The 19,383-nt window shown below is 42.6% G+C and overlaps 1 long non-coding RNA gene across 1 annotated transcript in view; it reads left to right on the top strand.

Annotated features, from left to right (window-relative positions):
- LOC140740994 (uncharacterized) overlaps window positions 1-14,089 on the top strand; it is a 32,110-nt gene extending 18,021 nt beyond the window's left edge. Inside the window, exon 3 of the long non-coding RNA XR_012101978.1 lies at window positions 14,017-14,089. This is a non-coding gene — a long non-coding RNA (uncharacterized lncRNA). The remainder of the gene's footprint in view (window positions 1-14,016) is intronic.
- Window positions 14,090-19,383: the final 5,294 nt, after the last annotated feature.

The following is a 19,383-nucleotide window of genomic DNA, read 5'->3' as shown; positions in this document are numbered from 1 at the left end:
TAAAATTGCCCATTATATTGGTCTTGTATCTCCTGAACAATAATAAAAATATACCTTTCACCTGACTTCTTACAAAAAATGGGTGACACAAAGTTAATAGTGAGAGAGATCAGTGGGGTTCACTAATCAATAAAAACTAATTACATTTCACATCCCCCTAGACCATGTGGATTTGCTGGGATTACAGGATTTGCCATGAAATAGGATATTATTAACTGCAGGCCCCACATATTCATCCTGCCCTATACTGGAAATGATGGTCATCTTAGAATTTACAAAAATTGGGGTGACAGGCACACACTGGTCAGGGGCTCATTGGCTGGGTTACAGCCATCTCTCTTTGTGAGAGGGATTTGATTAAGGTGAGACCAAGCTTAGTGGATAAGCTACTGCCAAGATGGACTTTGTGGAACTTTTGGCACTATGGAGTTTAGGGATTAGGGAGAAAAACTTCTTTTTAAACCAAAGAGCGCCATATATACTAAGTGAAAAACCCAGTATTCATGGTCTACAAGTTTGTCTAAGGAATTTTAAAGCTAGCAAGTCCAAAGAACACTGGAATTGAAGGGAGATCAGAGGTTAGATAATGAATAAAAAAGAATGGCATGACAGGTATAGAGAACTGAAAATTGGAGAGGCCCTTCAGGAGTAAGGAAAATGGTTTGGGCTGGGAAAAAGGATTAGATGGTTTTAAAAAAAGAAATTAGGATGGCAGACAAGAGTAAGGAAAATCCCAATTTAACCCAAATTCAAGATAAGCAATGCTTCATGGGAGTTTCAGCGTTTGAACAGAGACGAATCAGAGATCAGGATTCATTAGCAAGCTCAAATTAAAATAAGGCAGGGGCAATTGGAGTGGCGAGTGGACAGTGTTAGACTGGGGATTTTGAGGCTTTAGTTCTTTGAGGCTTCAGCGAGGAGAGGCTTGAGAGAGAGAGAAGGCAAAAAGTTGTAGGTAGATTTTTTCCAGTCTATTTACTGTTTCCTTCCTTATAATTACACAATTAGAGCAGTAGGGATGCCAGGCAGGATTGTTGAATGGTCCTCATGCGTGATGTGGGAAGGCAGGGAGACCTCCAGTGTCCCTGACAACCTCACCTACAAGAAGTGCATCCAAATGCAGTTTCTGACAGACCATGTTCAGGAGTTGGAGCTGGAAACGGATGAAGTTCAGATCAATCGAGAGGCTGTTAGGCAGGATATATAGAGAGGCAGTTACACACAAGGTGCAGGATACAGGGAACTAGGTAACAATCAGGAGGTTGAAAGGAGTTAAACATCCCATGCAGAGTACCCCTGTGGTGATTCTCCTCAACAACAGGTATACACTTTGTATACTGTTGGTTGGGAGATGACCTAGTCAAGGAAAGTCACAGCGGTCAGGTCTCTGGCACTGAGTCTGGCCCTATGGCTCAGATGGGAAGGGGGGAGAAGTGGTGATAGGGTGATAGGAGATTCATTAGTCAGGGGAACAGAAGGGAGGTTCTGAGGATGAGAATGAGATTCCCCAATGGTATGTTGCCGCATGGGTACCAGGGTCCAGGACATCTTGGATCGGGTCCTCAGTATTCTCAAGTGGGAATGTGAGCAGTCAGAGGTTGTAGTGTACATTGGACCCAATGATATAGGTAGGATGAGTGATGAGGTTCTGCAAAGTGAGTTCAGGGAGTTAGGTGCTAAGTTAAAGGACAGGATCTCCAGGGTGCTACCCGTGCCACATGCAAGTGAGGCCAGAAACAGGAAAATCATACAGATTAACACATGGCTAAGGAGTTGGTGTAGGAGGGAGAGCTTCAGATTTTTGGATCGTTTGGCTCTCTTCCAGGGAAGGTGGGACTTGTACAAAGGAGACGGTTTGCACCTAAGCTGGTGGGGGGGGGGGGGGGGGGAATAATATCGTAGCAGGAAAGTTTGCTGCTACTCACAGGGGAGGTTCAATCTAGAGTTTCAGAGGGATTGAAATGAGAGTGCCAGAAAAGATCATAGAGTGGTTGTGGAGACATGTTGTTAAGACCTCAGACAAAGTCAGGAATCTAGGCCCCATATGGAGCCAGTGATCATTAATGGAGAACGTGTGGAGCAGGTTAAGACCTACAAGTATCTGGGAGTACAGTTAGACGAGAAGCTTGACTGGACTGCCAACACAGATGCCTTGTGCAGGAAGGCACAGAGTCGACTGTACTTCCTTAGAAGGTTGGCGTCATTCAATGTCTGTAGTGAGATGCTGAAGATGTTCTATAGGTCAGTTGTGGAGAGCGCCCTCTTCTTTGTGGTGGCGTGTTGGGGAGGAAGCATTAAGAAGAGGGACGCCTCACATCTTAATAAGCTGGTAAGGAAGGCGGGCTCTGTCGTGGGCAAAGTACTGGAGAGTTTAACATCGGTAGCTGAGCGAAGGGCGCTGAGTAGGCTATGGTCAATTATGGATAACTCTGAACATCCTCTACATAGCACCATCCAGAGACAGAGAAGCAGTTTCAGTGACAGGTTACTATCGATGCAATGCTCCTCAGACAGGATGAAGAGGTCAATACTCCCCAATGCCATTAGGCTTTACAATTCTACCGCCAGGACTTAAGAACTTTTTAAAAGCTATTAATGCTTTTTGAGACGGTGATTTAGATGCATATCATTTTTTTTTTTACTGAGTTAAGTATTGTATGTAATTAGTTTTGCTACAACAAGTGTATGGGACATTGGAAAAAAAAAGTTGAATTTCCCCATGGGGATGAATAAAGTATCTATCTATCTATCTATTAAAAGTTTGAGCATGGCACGACTAATGTTCTGAGTTGTGTATATTTCTATACAAGAAGTATTGTAGGAAAGGCAGATGAGCTCAGAGCATGGATGAACATGGAATTCTGATATTGTATCCATTAATGAGACTTTGTGGCCAAAGGAGGTGGACTGGCAGCTCAGTATTCTGGGTTCCGTTGTTCTAGACATGATAGAACGGGAGGGATTAAGGGGGAATGCTGGCATTACTAAAGGGGAAAATGTCATAGCAGTGCTCAGTGAGGACAGACTGGAGAACTTGTCTACTGAGGCTTTATGGATGGAATTGAGGAATAATAATGGCATGGCCACATTAGTGGGGCTATATCACAGATTGCCAAATGTTTTGCAGGATTTAGAGGAACCAATTTGTAAAGAGATCGCACACTGTTGCAAGAAACACAAGGTTGTGATAGTAGGTGATTTTAACTTTCCACATATTGACTGGGTCGCCCACTCCCCTATACTATAAAAGGCCTAGATAGGATAGAGTTTGTCAAATGTGTTCAGGAAAGTTTCCTTAATCAGTACCTACAAGTCCCAACAAGAGAGTGTGCGGTACTTGATCTGCTATTAAGGAGTGAGATAGGACAGGTGACAGAAGTTTGAGTAGGGCAAGTTTGTGTTTGTGCATCTAGTGTTCACAAAGTAAGTATGCAAAAAGATAGGCCTGGCATGTATGTGCCTGTCAGAATAAAAGGTAAAGATAACATGAGTAGGGAACTTGGTTTCCGAGCGATATTGACGCCCTGATTAAGCAAAAAAAGGAGGCGCATTGCAGATACAGGCAGGTAGGAACAAATGGGATGCTTATGGAGTATAAGAAATGCAAGAGAGCACAAGAAAGAAATCGGGAGGCTGAAAGAAAGCATGAAGTTGCCCTAACAGACATGGTGAAGGAGAAACCCAAGTGATTCTACAGATATATTAAGTGCAAAAGGATTGCAAAGGACAAAAAATGATCCTCTGGAAGATCAGAAAGATAATCCACTTGCAGAGCCAAAAGAGATGGAGATCATAAATGGATTTTTTCCATTTTTATTTACTCAGGAGATGGACAACTAGAGTCTGTAGAAGTGAGGCAAACTGGTAGTGAGGTCATGGATACTATTCAGATTACAGAGGAGGAGGTGTTTGCAGTATTGTGGCAAATCAGGGTGGATAAATCCCCAGGGCCTGACAAGGTGTTCCCTCAGACCCTGTGGGAGGCAAGTACAGAAATTGTAGGGGCCATAGCAGAGATATTTAAATCATCCTTAGCAACAGGTGAGGTACCGGAGGACTGGAGGAAAGCTAATGTTGTTCCACCGTTTAAGAATAAACCAGGAAATTATAGGCTGGTGAGCCTGACATCAGTAGTGGGAAAGTTATTGGAAAGCATTCTATGAGACATGATATATGATTAGTTGGATAGAAAGGGATTGACTAGGGATCATATGCTTGGCTTTGTGCATGGGAAGTTGTGTCTAACCAATCTGATAGTTTTTTTTTGAGAATGTACCAGAAAAGTTGATGAAGGCAAGACCGTGATCTTTGTCTATGTGGTCCATTTCTGAACCACACTGCCCATCAAGTTTATCTGGTCCATTTTCCTCACCTCCCTCTCCTTTCTCGATCTCTCTGTCTCTATCTCGGGAGACAGTTTATCTACTTGTACTTTTTATAAACACACTACCTGAACTATACCTCTTCCCACCCTGTCACTTGTAAAAATGCCATCTCCTTCTCTCAGTTCCTCCATCACCCCTACATCTGCTCTCACTATTAGGCTTTTCATTCCAGAGCTAATGAGATGTTAACCTTCTTCAAACAAAGGTACTTTCCTTCCTCCACTATCAACTCTGCTATCACCCACATCTCTTCCATTTCGCATGGGTCTGCTCTCACCCCATCCCTCACCACCCCACCAGGGATAGGTTTCCTCTTATCCTCACCTACCACCCCAGTAGCCTCCGGAACTTCTGCTATCTCCAACAGGATCCCAGCACCAAGCGCATCTTTCCCTCTCCCCCCTACCACTTTCCGCAGGGATTGCTCCCTACGCAACTCCCTTGTTCATTCGTCTCTCCCTGCTGTTCTCCCTTTTGGCACTTGTCTTTCTAAGTGGAGCACGTGACATGCATTCCCTACTCCTCCTCATTCACTCCTATTCTAGGCCCCAAACAGTCCCTTCCAGGTGAGGCAACACTTCACCTGTGAGTCTGTTGGGGTCATCTACTGTATCTGGTGCTCCCAGTGTGGCCTCCAGTATATTGGTGAGACCCGACGTAGTTTGGGAGACCACTTTGCCGAGCACCTATGCTCCACCCACCAGAAAAAGCAGGATCTCCTGGTGACCATCCATTTCAATTCTACTTCCCATTCCCATTCCAACATGTTAGTCCATGGCCTCCTGTACTGTCGCAATGAGGCCACACTCAGGTTGGAGGAGAAACACCTTGTATTCCGTTTGGGTCCTCCAACATGAAGGCATGAACATCTCTCGAACTTCCAGTAATTGTTCCCCGACCATCACCATTCCCATTCCCATTCCCGTTTCCCTCTCTTACCTTATCTCCTTACCTGCCCATCACCTCCCTCTGGTGCTCCTCTCCCTCACTTTCTTCCATGGTCTTCTACCCTCTCCTATCAGACTCCCCCTTCTCCAACTCCTTATCTCTTTCACCTATCTGTTTCCCAGCTCTTTACTTCACCCCTCCCCCTCTCCCTGTCACCAGATTCGGACATGGCCTAAGTGCAGAGTGAGAGACACTGAAGAAAGTCGATAGTTCACATACTTTTTTGCGAACAGTGTTAAAGTGAAAATAAAACAATAAACACTAGTTGGAGGAACACCTTATATACCGGCTGGGTAGCCTCCAACCTGATGGCATGAACATTGACTTCTCTAACTTCCATTAATGCCCCTCCTCCCCTTCTTACCCCATCCCTGACATATTTAGTTGTTTGCTCATTCTCCATCTCCCTCTGGTGCTCCCCCCCCCCTTTCTTTCTCCTGAGACCTCCCGTCCCATGATCCTTTCCCTTCTCCAGCTCTGTATCACTTTTGCCAATCACCTTTCCAGCTCTTAGCTTCAACCCACCCCCTCCGGTCTTCTCCTATCATTTCGCATTTCCCCCTCCCCCACTACTTTCAAATCTCTTACTACCTTTCCTTTCGGTTAGTCCTGACGAAGGGTCTCGGCCCGAAACGTCGACATCGCTTCTCCCTATAGATGCTGCCTGGCCTGCTGTGTTCTACCATCATTTTGTGTGTGTTATTGTTTGAATTTCCAGCATCTGCAGATTTCCTCGTGTTTGAACTAAAACTCTCAAATGGAAAACGAAGCCTACACTGCAGCTGAAAAGAGCAACTAAGAATAAAATGAATACTGCTAGTCTTCAGAGTCAGTTGCCTCGACAGTCCAATTTCTCAGGCAAGGCAGAATGCAAAACGGGCAGCAGAGCGTTGCTGTGCTGTGTCCAAGTCTGGACAAATAATATGACAGAATGAGTGGAGTTAAATGCTATCACAATGAAATAATAATTAGCTGATGTGCATATGCTATGTTGGCATTCATTTCAAGAGGAATAATGTGAGTAAGGAGGTGATGATGAGGCTCTATGGGGAACTGGTGAAACCCTATTTGGAATACTGTGTGCAGTTTTGGGCCCCCTTTCTTAGAAAGGATGTGCTGATGTTGGAGAGAGTTCAGAGAAGATTCACAAGGCTGATTCCTGAAATGCAGGGATTAATATATGAGGAGCGTTTGTCGGCTCTTGGATTGTATTCATTAGAGTATAGAAGAATGAGAGGGGATCTCATAGAAACATTTCGAATGTTGAAAGGGTTGGACAGAGTAGATGTGGAAAGGCTGTTTCCCTTGGTGGGTGAGTCCAGGACAAGAAGTCACAGTCTTAGAATTAGAGGGTACCCATTTAAAACAGAGATGAGGAGAAATTTTTTTAGCCAGAGGGTCGTGGATTTATGGAATTCGTTGCCACATACAGCTGTGGAGGCCCAATCATTGAGGGTTTTTAAGGAGGAGATTGACAGGTATCAAGGGATATGGGAAAAAAGCCAGAAATTAGAACTAGACGGGAGAATAGTTTAGCTCATGGTGGAATGGCGGAGCAGACTCGATGGGCCGAGTGGCCTACTTCTGCTCCTTTGTCTTGTGATCTTGTGATATTCACGAGGGCAATTGCCGTATCTGCTGTGCTGCCATATCTATGGTTGTGACAGGCCCCCTCTCTCTAAGTGCAGCCCCTGAGGCGCCACAGACCTGTGTTCACTGGAAGTCCCAGGTGAGGGACTTGTCCAAGATGTCCTTCAGTGATGCTGGTAGACAAGTGCCATGGTGTGCACCGCCAATATCAGAGCAAAAGACTTCCATGTAGAGACAGAAACAAGAGCTTATATAGAGGTAGCTCGACCAAGTGACACCGTGAGACAAATCATTCTCATAAAGGACCCTCCAATTGGAGCTAAACAGGCATCTGCTACAACAATAAAACTAACACAGAATCCTTGAGCCTATTAAAATAAACTTAAACAGTAAGCACTAGAAAACCGCATTACAAGTTGCTCAAGAAAATCACAAGGAACTCTTAAACCATTAATAACTGTTGTTAAGCAACAATTAACCAATTCAGGTGATCTAAAAACCTCAGAGCCCAACACTCTGATGCCCTGCACAGGCCCGAAGTCACTACAGGACCCCCCCCCCTCCCTATAGCTGACACCTGATGGCCCAGGAAGACCTGAAAACTTGAGAGACCTGGGGTACTTGAGAGGGAGGCATGGGGAACTCAAGAAGCAGGGAGACTTGGGATCCAGAGAGACTGAGACCTGGGAACCCCAACAGACTGAGAGATTGGAGAATCCTGAGGGATCTTGGAACCCCAACATACTGAGAGACCGGGGAATCCTGAGGGATCTTGGAACCCCAACAGACTGACAGACTGGGGAATCCTGAGGGACCTTGGAACCCCAACAGACTGAGAGACTGGGGAATCCTGAGGGACCTGGGAACCCCAACATACTGAGAGACCGGGGAATCCTGAGGGATCTTGGAACCCCAACATACTGAGAGACCGGGGAATCCTGAGGGACCTTGGAACCCCAACATACTGAGAGACCGGGGAATCCTGAGGGATCTTGGAACCCCAACATACTGAGAGACCGGGGAATCCTGAGGGATCTTGGAACCCCAACAGACTGAGAGACTGGGGAATCCTGAGGGACCTGGGAACCCCAACAGACTGAGAGACTGGGGAATCCTGAGGGACCTGGGAACCCCAACATACTGAGAGACCGGGGAATCCTGAGGGATCTTGGAACCCCAACAGACTGAGAGACTGGGGAATCCTGAGGGACCTGGGAACCCCAACAGACTGAGAGACTGGGGAATCCTGAGGGACCTTGGAACCCCAACAGACTGAGAGACTGGGGAATCCTGAGGGACCTGGGAACCCCAACAGACTGAGAGATGAGGGAACCTCAAGGGAGATCAAGAAACTTCAGGCGGGTCCGAGAGGGAGGCTTGGGAGTCCTGGAGATGGGGAGGACATTGAAAAACCCTAAACACATTGATTAAGCCTTGAAAATGATCGGAGAAAGAAAACCCTGGGAACATAGAGAAAAGTCCTTGGAAACCTTGAAACCATAAAACCTGAAACCTAGATAAGGAACTTTTTCAAATCTTGCTCAGTGTTTTATCTTTCACAATTTTTCCAGAGGTAATGAAGATATACTCTCAATTTTACAGATCAAAAGAGCATAGACAGGTTTTTTTCATCACTAAGCTAGCTGGTTCTCTGTAGATCTGTTTAATTTGCTATATGAAAGTTCAATTTTCCCATTCTGTACCATGACTTTCATCAAGAAGTTAAAAATACTCTTGATAGGGTTACTTGTCTATTTGCACACTCCAGCTAGGGATCAGCTTTTGGAGTAGGGCTAATCCAGAATTTACACTATTGACTTGAATGATGATTTGTTGAATCAATTGAAAAGCTTGCTTGAAACGCTCATTTGTTATGCAGACCTGAGTCACGGGACCACAAAACTGGGAACCTGGGTACTTGTGACTTGAAAAGCTTGGCATGGATACCAAGCTTTCAACTCAATGTAGACTAGAGAAGCTCGGTATATAGACTCAGGACTCTCGGAATGTAGAGTCAGGACATGCACTGAGAATAAAGGCAGCCTCTCCTCAAGCCACCCATGTCAAAACGACACTGTTCAAACTTCACTGGGTGCATTACTTGGCAAGATCCTTCAGTTACGCTGCAGACAGAAACAAGAGTTCATACATAGGAATTCCAGCAGAACACTGTTGCCTTAATGAATCACTCTGACCAATGAATCTCATGGACAAGGTCAGCTGTTTTCTCTCCGTTGGGTCCATCTTTGCGTGGTCAAGACTTGCTGTCACCGGGTTTGGATATGGCCCAAGTGCGGAGTGAGAGACACTGAAGTGGGTCAGTAGTTCAGATACTTTAATGCGAACAGTGTTAAAGGGAAAAGAAAACAATAAACATTAGGCCAAACTGGACCGTTAACTAAAACTCTCAAATGGAAAACGAAGCTTACACTGCAGCTGAAAAGAGCAACTAAGAATAAAACAAATACCGCTAGTCCTCAGAGTCAGTGGACTTGACAGTCCAATTTCTCAGGCAAGGCAGAATGTAAAGCAGACAACGAAGCGTTGCTGTGTCCAAGTCTGGACAAAAACTACAATGGAATGAATGGTGTTAAATGCCATCACAGTGAAATAATAATTAGCTGGAACATGCATATTCACAAGCGCAATTCCCATATCTGTTGCGCTGCTGAAACCATGGTTGTGACACTACTGGTTTCACCTATCACCTACCACCTTGTATTTTTTTCTCCCTTCCCCACCTTTTTGCTCTGGCTTCTCATCCATTTTTCCAATCCTGGTGAAGGGCATGAAAAGTCAACTGTTCATAGATCTTGTTCATAGATGCTGTCTGGCCTGCTGAGTTCCTCCAGCATTTTGTGTGTGTTGTTTGGATTTCCAGCATCTGCAGATTTTCTCGTAGTTGTCTACATGGAGTTCAGCAAGGAAATTGACAAGGTCCCACATAGGAGGTTGGTCAAGAAAGTTTAGTTGCTTTGCATTCAAGATGAGGTAGTAAATTGGATTAGACATTGGCTTTGTGAGAGAAGCCAGAGTGGTAGAAGATGGTTGCCTCTCTAACTGGAGGCCTGTGACTAGTAGAGTGCCACAGAGATCCATACTGGGCCCATTGTTTGTCATCTATATCAATATGGCTAACTGGATCAGCAAATTTGTGGATGACACCAAGATTGAGGTTGTAGTGGACAGAGAAGAAGTCTATCAAAGCTTGCAGCAGAATCTGGACCAGCTAGAATAATGGACTGAAGAATGGCAGATGGAGTATAATGCAGACAAGTGTGAGGTGTTGCACTATGGGTGGACCAACCAGGGTAGGTGTAACATAGTAGTGGAGCACTGAGGAGTGATAGAAGAAAGGAATCTGAGAATAGAGGTTAATAATTCATTGAAAGTGGTGTCACAGGTAGATAGGATCATTAAGAAAGCTTTTGGCACATTGGACTTCATAGGTTAGAGTATTGAGTACAGGAATTGGGATGTTATGTTGAAGTTGTATAAGACTTTGATGAGGCCTAATTTGGAGGATTGTGTACAGTTTTGGTCACCTACCTACAGAAAAGATGTAAATAAGATTGAAGGAATATTGAGAAAATTTACAAGGATATTGCCAGGACTGGAGGACCTAAGATATAAGGAAAGATTGACTAGGTTAAAACTTTATTCCTTAGAACATAGAAAATTGAGGGGAGATTTGAAAGAGGTATACAAAATCATGAGAGGTATAAACAGGGTAAATGAAAGCAGACATTTCCACTGAGGTTGGGTGAGACTACAACAAGAGGTCATGGGTTAAGGGTGAAAGGTAAAATGTTTAAGGGAACATAAGGGGAAACTTCACTCAGAGAGTGGTGCCAGCACAAATGGTGAAAGTCCAGATAGATATGGCGGTTAGTAAGATGGAAAGCATCTTTCCTTCATTACATGGGATATGGAATGTAAGAGCAAGATGATTATGGGACAATTTTATAAAATATTGGTTTGACCACTGTATACTGTTCTGGTTGCCACATTATGGGAAGAACATGATTGCACTGGAGAAGATGCAAATGGAACTTACTAGCGCATTGCTAATATGGAGTGTTTCAATTATGAGGAGATAGAACTTGTTTTTATTGGAACAGTGGAATCTAATATGGGACTTGAAAGATGTGTACAACATTTTGAAAAATGTAGTTAAGATAAGAGGTGATTAAGACGAAAGGGTATAGGTAGAGGGAAAGGGGTGAAAGCTCTAAGGGGGCGAATTGGGAAAGAATTTGTTTTCTCCACCCAGAGTACCTGGACTCTGGAATGTATTGGCTGAGGGGTGTGTGAGGTAGGTACTCTCACAATATTGAAGAAGTGTCTAGCTGACCACTTGAATGGCCAAGGCATAGTAGGTTATGAACCAAGCTGTGGTAAATTGGATTAGCATAGACGGGTATTTGGTCAGCATGGATATGATGTGTCAAAAGCCGTATTTCTGTACTCTATTACTCAATGACAATTCAATGATCATACGACAGTTCAGACCACTTGGATCAGTACTTGGAGCTATGATGTGATGGCCATTACAGAGACTTGGATGGCTCAGGGACAGGAATGGTTACCGTGCTGGGTTTGAGATGTTTCAGAAAGGACAGGGAGGGAGGCAAAAGAGGTGGGGGCATGACACTGTTGATCAGTGATAGTGTCACAGCTGCAGAAAAGGAGGACTTCATGGAGGGATTGTCTATGGAGTCTCTGTGTGTGGAGATTAGGTACAGGAAGGAGTCAATAACTTTACTGGGTGTTTTTTATAAACTACCCAATAGTAACAGGGATATCAAGGAGCAGATAAGGAAATAGATCCTGGAAAGGTGTAATAATAACAGAGTTGTCATGATGGTAGATTTTAATTTCCCAAATACAGGATCGATTGGCATCTTCCTAGAGCAAGGGTTTTAGATGGGGTGGAGTTGGTTAGGTGTGTGCAGGAAGGTTTCTTGACACAATATGTAGATAAGCCTACAAGAGGAGAGGCTGTACTTGATTTGGTATTGGGAAATGAACCTGGTCTGTTGTCAGATCTCTCAGTTGGAGAGCATTTTGGAGATAGTGATCATAATTCTATCTCCTTTACAATAGCATTGGAGAAGGATAGGAACAGACAAGTTAGAAAAGTGTTTAATTGGAGTAAGGGGGATTATGAGGCTATCAGGCAGGAAATTGGAAGCTTATATTGGAAACAGATGTTCTCAGTGAAAAGTACGGAAGAAATGTGGCAAATGTTCAGGAGATATTTGTGTAGAGTTCTGCATAGGTACGTTCCAATGAGACAGGGAAGTTATGGTAGGGTACAGGAACTGTGGTGTACAAAGGCTGTAATAAATCTAGTTAAGAAGAAAAGAAAAGCTTACAAAAGATTCAGAGAGTAGGTAATGTCAGAGATCTAGATTATAAGGCTAATAGGAAGGAACTTAAGAAGGAAATTAGGAGAGCCAGAAGGGGCCATGAGAAGGCCTTGGCAGGCAGGATTAAGGAAAAACCCAAGCCATTCTACAAGTATGTGAAGAGCAAGAGGATAAGATGTGAAAGAATAGGACCTATCAAGAGTGACAGTGGGAAAGTGTGTATGGAACCATAGGAAATAACAGAGGTACTTAATGAATACTTCAGTATTCACTATGGAAAAGGATCTTGGTGATTTTAGTGATGACTTGCAGCAGACTGAAAAACTTGAGCATGTAGATATTAAGAAAGAGGATGTGCTGGAGCTTTTGGAAAGCATCAAGTTGGTTAAGTCACTGGGACCGGATGAGATGTACCCCAGGCTACTGTGGGAGGTGAGAGAGGAGATTGCTGAGCCTCTGGCGATGATCTTTGCATCATCAATGGAGACGGAAGAGGTTCCGGAGGATTGGAGGGTTGCGGATATTGTTTCTTTATTCAAGAAAGGGAGTAGAGATTGCCCAGGAAATTATAGACCAGTGAGTCTTACCTCAGTGGTTGGTAAGTTGATGGAGAAGATCCTGAGAGGCAGGATTTATAAACATTTGGAGAGGTATAATATGATTAGGAATAGTCAGCATGGCCTTGTCAAGGTCAGGTCATGCCTTACAAGTCTGATTGTATTTTTTGAGGATGTGACTTTTGATGAAGGAAGAGCAGTAGATGTAGTGTATATGGATTTTAGCAAGGCATTTGATAAGGCTTATTGAGAAAGTAAGGAGGCATGGGATCCAAGGGGACATTGCTTTGTGGATCCAAATCTGGCTTGCCCACAGAAAGCAAAGAGTCGTTGTAGACGGGTCATATTCTGTATGGAAGTCGGTCACCAGTGGAGTGCCTCAGGAATCTGTTCTGGGACCCTTATTCTTCGTGATTTTTATAGTTGACCTGGATGAGGAAGTGGAGGGATGGGTTAGTAAGTTTGCTGATGACACAAAGGTTGGAGGTGTTGTGGATAGTGTGGAGGGCTGTCAGAGGTTATAGCAGGACATTGATAGGATGCATTGGTACATTGGCCTTCATCAATTATGGAATTGAATTTAGAAGCTGAGAGGTAATGTTGCAGCTATATAAGACCCTGATCAGACCCCACTTGGAGTACTGTGCTCAGTTCTGGTTGCCTCACTCCAGGAAGAATGTGGAAGCCATAGAAAGGGTGCAGAGGAGATTTACAAGGATGTTGCCTGGATTGGGGAGTGTGAAAGATGATGAGAGGCATTGATCATGTGGATAGCCAGAGGCTTTATCCCAGGACTGAAATGGTTGCCACAAGAGGACACAGGTTTAAGGTTATGGGGAGTAGGTACAGAGGAGATGTCAGGGGCAAGTTTTTTACTCAGAGAGTGGTGAGTGCGTGGAATGGGCTGCCGGCAATGGTAGTGGAGGCGGATACAATAGGGCCTTTTAAGAGACTTTTGGATAGGTACATGGAGCTTAGAGGGATAGAAGGCTATAGGTAAGCCTAGTAATTTCTGAGGTAGGGACAAGTTTGGCACAACTTTGTAGGCCGAAGGGCCTGTATTGTGCTGTAGGTTTTCTATGTTTCTATGTTTCTACCATGTTATCACTGTTAAACCTGTGCTGTACTGCATGAATGCTAATCTATATTTTATGTGCCACACAGTGAATGAAAGGTAATTGGAAAATGAGACCTGACTGCACAAATAAAGGATTGCCTCCCCATCAGCACTCTCTCAAACAACATGGTAATCCAAATTCGTTTTTGTATAATTAATGCCTGCGAACAGCTTCTTGGCTTTTTTTTTAATCAAGAAGAACCAGGACAAGTTTGACAGGAATGCACAGGAGATCCAGGAGATAATTAACTGCAGACATTCCTGGAGTAGAAGTTCAACCATTCCTCAAGAGAAAGGAAGCAGTCTATAGACACTGGCTGAGGTTCAGCAGAAAACCTGTAACTTGAAGAACAGATGTTGGGTAAACAACCTATGGAGTCCAGTAACAAACTGATTTTTGCTGTATGCTTGAGTTCTTCAATGCTGCCAAGGCCATTTGAGTGCCGAAGACACTTGGTGATCTCAAGAGAAGCCAACAAAGGAAGTAAATTTACTAAGGACAGAGCATGATAGAAGGAATGTTTTGAAGACTTCCTCAAGTGTAATTGTGTCCTAATGGAGATTGCCATAGACATCATCCCACAGGCTTTTCAATGGTGCATTGCCATGATTCCTGACTGACTAAAAAAAACTATCAGGACTTGGGAAGCAGATGGTATCCCTTCTGAAGTTCTAGATCTCTGTGTTGAGGATATGTAGTCAAACGTTAGGTAGGTGGTAGGTGACAAAGAGACTGATAGAAAGATCCTTTGCTAACTTCAAAGGATCCTTTGTTTGTGATCAGTGGTGCAACCACAGGAATTTGTCCAGGGACACTTATTTGTATTTATATCAATTTAGATTTGAATGTAAGAGGTATGATTAATAAATTTGTCAGTGACATGAAATTTAGTAGTATGGTGGGAAACAGGAAAGGTTGTCTTAGGCTACAGCAGGATATTGATTAGATCGGAAGTTCTGTAGAGCACTGGTCGCATGATAGTGTAGTGGTTAGCACAACACTTTACAATACCAGCAACCTGGATTCAGCACCCACCACTGCCTGTAAGGAGTTTGTATGTTTTCCCTGTGACCACAGAGGTTTCCTCCCACATTTCAGTGTGTACTAGTTGGCAGGATAATTGGTCATTATAAGCTGTACCGTGATTAAACTAGGGGATTGCTGGGCGGTGTGGCTGCAATGGCTGGAAGAGCCAACTCCACATGTACATCTATAAATAAAATAAATGGAAACGATGCCCTACATCTTCAAATCTTTGAAAATTTTCTATCTCTGCTGAGCTCAAGATACTTCATTCCCTAACAAGGGGCAAGTGGTCACAGCATGCAGTTCAGAAATGCTTCTATTTTCAAAAAGCCTGTAAATGGTGGAGGAAGTACCACAGAATCATTTTGCAGAATGTTAAAATTTAAATTTTCCATTTAAAAGTGAAGCTTGCAGACACTGCACGTAAGACATTGATGTAGCCATGTAGGTCATTTAAGTGGCATTCTGATTCTCGTTTCTGATCTCAGCAAAAGCTCTTTCGTAAGTGATCAAAGGTATTTCCATTTTTCTCAGAAAATATAATTAAAACATAGAACTAGAAAGGTATAGAAAAAAATTAATTTTGGGGAGGGTCCACTTGACCCTGAGTACAGCTGAGAACTATCTTTAAGTACTTCCCACTGCAGTGTCGTTAACTTCCATCTTAAGTATTCAGTAAAGCAAGGGTAGACCACAAACTAAAATAAATCTCAACTTTTGAAGGCAGTGTAAAAACTAACACTAAAAGAACACGTCAACGCTAATGATGATGTCAATCATGCAGATTACGGAGAACATATTTCCAACTGGGTGTGATTTCACTAGAAATGATCAAGAACACAATCTTGTCTGGACAAACCAGTTTCATGCATGATTTGCGTATGAATAAAATTGTGCAAATTGCTGCTTTTTTTAAAGCTTCAGTGTAGTCTGGTATGTAGTTAGCAACCAAAATATGTTTGAAAGAATTCCTTATGGCTAACATGAGAGGGCACAGGTTTAAGGTGCTGGGGAGTAGGTACAGAGGAGATGTCAGGGTTAAGTTTTTTAAGCAAAGATTGGTGAGTGTGTGGAATAGGCTGCTACGATGGTGGTGGAGGCGGATACGATAGGGCCTTTTAAGAGATACCCGGATAGGTACATGGAGCTTAAAGAAATAGAGGGCTATGGGTAACCCTAGGTAATTTCTGAAGTAAGTACATGTTTGGCACAGCATTGTGGGCTGAAGGGCCCGTATTGTGTTGTAGGTCTTCTATGTTTCTAACCAGGTCTACCCTTGTTTCATTGGATATTTGGAAGTTAGATTATACTCAAGATAGCCGTCAGCTATACTCAGGGTTAAGTGGACACTCAATGAAAAAGATTTTTTCTATAAATTTTTTGCTCCGTGTTTTAATTTCTTTCTGTGATAAATGTAAATATAGTTGTTTAAGAGCTTATAAACCAGACATCAATGAATAATATATTTTCGAACGAGAAAGTAACTGCCACTCTCATAGTGCTTTCTTTAATATTAAAATTAAATTTCAGAACAGAGGGAGGATTTAAAAAGATTTGCTATTTGCAGTGTAACTCTGTGGTTTCCATTGAAATTGGAGCTAGCTGTTGGTTGATCTAAAATTCAAAGAAATATTCAATAATGTTTGCAAGGTTTCCTTGATGAAAGACTGCACTTAGAATATTAATGCTTGAATACCCACCATACATAAGTTTTCTGTAAATAGACTATAGCTTTAATACCTAATAGATAGTAGACATATAGGAGAAACAGTCTATTGAATAAGATGTATTTAACTAGGAAACATCTTTGTGGTTGAGGTTTGACTTTTTATTTTAAAATAGTACATCTAAATAAGAATTGAAGCATTAAATCAGCATCACATGTCTGTTTATGATGAATTACATTTTCATGGCTGGCTGTTTATAAATAGCAAAAAGCAGAACATTTGTTATAATGTATAGAGTTAAGTCATTTGCTTTGTCAAAACAGTATAACAGATTAACTACCAATATACCAAAAACAGTGTAATTACAAAAGTCAGGCAAATTGTTTATATAATGATCATGTGTTTACTGTTCGTTATTGCAAAATTAGATTTTTCAAAAGTCTTTGATTAATAAATCAATATTAAGTGGCATAGCAAAGAGAACAACAGGAAATTGGCAACACATCATATCTGGACAAAATATAAAATAGACAGCTGATTTGCTGTTCCTATCTGTGTTTAATGCTGTCATCCATTATAACCACATATCACATAATTACTTCATAAACTACATGGAGTTTTCATATTACAAATAAGTAACATAAAGCCTTCTTGTTTTCACTGTGATCACAGCAATTGTTCGAATGTAAAGTACGGTATGTTTTGGTAATTTTTCAAAAACAGTTCAAAGACAATTGTAAATATTTCCTTGCATCAGCTGATCTGCCAACTGCTGGGAAAAGCTGGTTGATTGCTGAAAATCATTTCCACCGAATATGGAAGTGACTCATAGTTGTCCTAGAGAGAAGACATTTTGGCATGCCTTCTTGAAGTTCATTGTAGTTCATGTATTGGAGTTATTCCTACAGTGCTGAGCAGGAAGCAGTTCCAGGATTTTAACCCAATGGTAGTGAGGGAACAACAATACATTTCCAAGTCAGGATGCTGTGTGCATGGAGGAGATCATTTGGAGTCTTGCGTGTTCACATGTACCTGCTGTTCCTATCACTCCTGGTGGTAGTTGTGCTGTTGAAGACCGGAGCTATCCTGTAAGTAGTCACCTCTTGGGGTTCAAATAACAGAGACAGTGATTGTTTATGTCCATTAGTCTTTTTCTTGTACTTTGGTGGAGCTACACTCAAGCAGGCATGTGAAAAGAATTCACTTACGCTCCTGTCCTTGCCTTTGGGAGATTTCAGAAGAGGCTTTCACTGCAGAATACAGTTACTGACTTGAGTTAACATGATTGTTCCAGTTAACTTTATTGTGTATAGGGTCTCCTAAGATATTGTCGGAGGATTTGACAATAATAATACCATAGACTGACAAGAGAAATTTCTAAATTGTTATTGGCATAGTCATAGTACTGGCTGCACACTTCAAAGAATGTGCATATGTGTGTGTGTATGTATGTATATATAAATAAAATCCAATGTGTTGGCATTTCAGTGGAATAAAGGAAATTACAAAGACATGAGAGGGGAACTGACCCAAGTTGACTGGAAAGGGACATTTGCAGGAAGGACAGCAGAGCAGTAATGGCTGGAGTTCCTGCAAAAAATTAGGGAAGTGCAAGACAGATACAGATATATTTCAAATAAGAAGAAATTTTCAAAGGGAAGAAGCACACTACCATGGCTGACAAGTGAAGTCAGAACCAAAGTAAAAGCAAAAGAGAGGGCATACAAGGAAGCCAGAGTTAGTGGGAAGATAGAGGATTGGGAAGCTTTAAAAAACTTGCAGAAGGAAACTAAGAAGGTCATTAGGAAGGAAAAGATGAATTATGAAAGGAAGCTGGCGACTAATATCAAAGAAGATACTAAAAGCTTTTTTGAGTATATAAAGGGTAAAAGAGAGTCAAAGGTAGATATAGGACCAATACAAAATGACACGGGAGATATTGTAATGAGAGACGCAGAGATGGCAGAGGAACTGAATGTGTATTTTGTATCAGAAGACGTTTGCAGTGTACCAGACATTCAAGAGTGTCAGGGAAGTAAAATTTGTGCAGTGAAAATTACGACTGAGAAGGTGCTCAGGAAGCTTAATGATCTGAGGGTGGATAAATCTCCTGGACTTGATGGAATGCACCCTCAGGTTCTGCAGGAAGTAGCTGGAGAGATTGTGGAGGCATTAATGATGATATTTCAAGAATAGATAGACTCTGGCATTGTACTGGATGACTGGAAAATTGCAAATGTTACTCCACTTTTTAAGAAGGGTGGGAGGCAGCAGAAAGGAAACTATAGACCTGTTAGCCTGACATCAGTGGTTGAGAAGTTGTTGGAATCAATTGTTAGGAATGAGATTACGGTGTATTTGAAGGCACATGACAAGATAGGCCAAAGTCAGCATGGTTTCCTGAAAGGAAGATCCTTCCTGACAAATCTACTGCATTTCTTTGAGGAAATTACAAGCAGGGTAGACAAAGGAGATGCAATAGAAGTGGAGTACTTGGATTTTCAGAAGGCCTTTGACAAAGTGCCACACATGAGGCTGCTTAGTAAGATAAGAGCCCATGGAATTATAGGAAAGTTACTAGTGTGGGTGGAGCATTGGCTGGTCAGCAGAAAACAGAGAGTGGGAATAAAGGGATCCTATTCTGGCAGGCTGCCGGTTACCAGTGGAGTTCCACAGGGGTTGGTGTTGGGACCATTGCTTTTTACGATGTATGTCAATGA

This window comes from Hemitrygon akajei, chromosome 17 (genome assembly GCF_048418815.1).
Source record: "Hemitrygon akajei chromosome 17, sHemAka1.3, whole genome shotgun sequence".
Classification (NCBI taxonomy): Eukaryota; Metazoa; Chordata; class Chondrichthyes; order Myliobatiformes; family Dasyatidae; genus Hemitrygon; species Hemitrygon akajei.
Note: the sequence above shows the minus strand (reverse complement) of the source record. Positions and strands in the feature narration are given on the sequence as shown.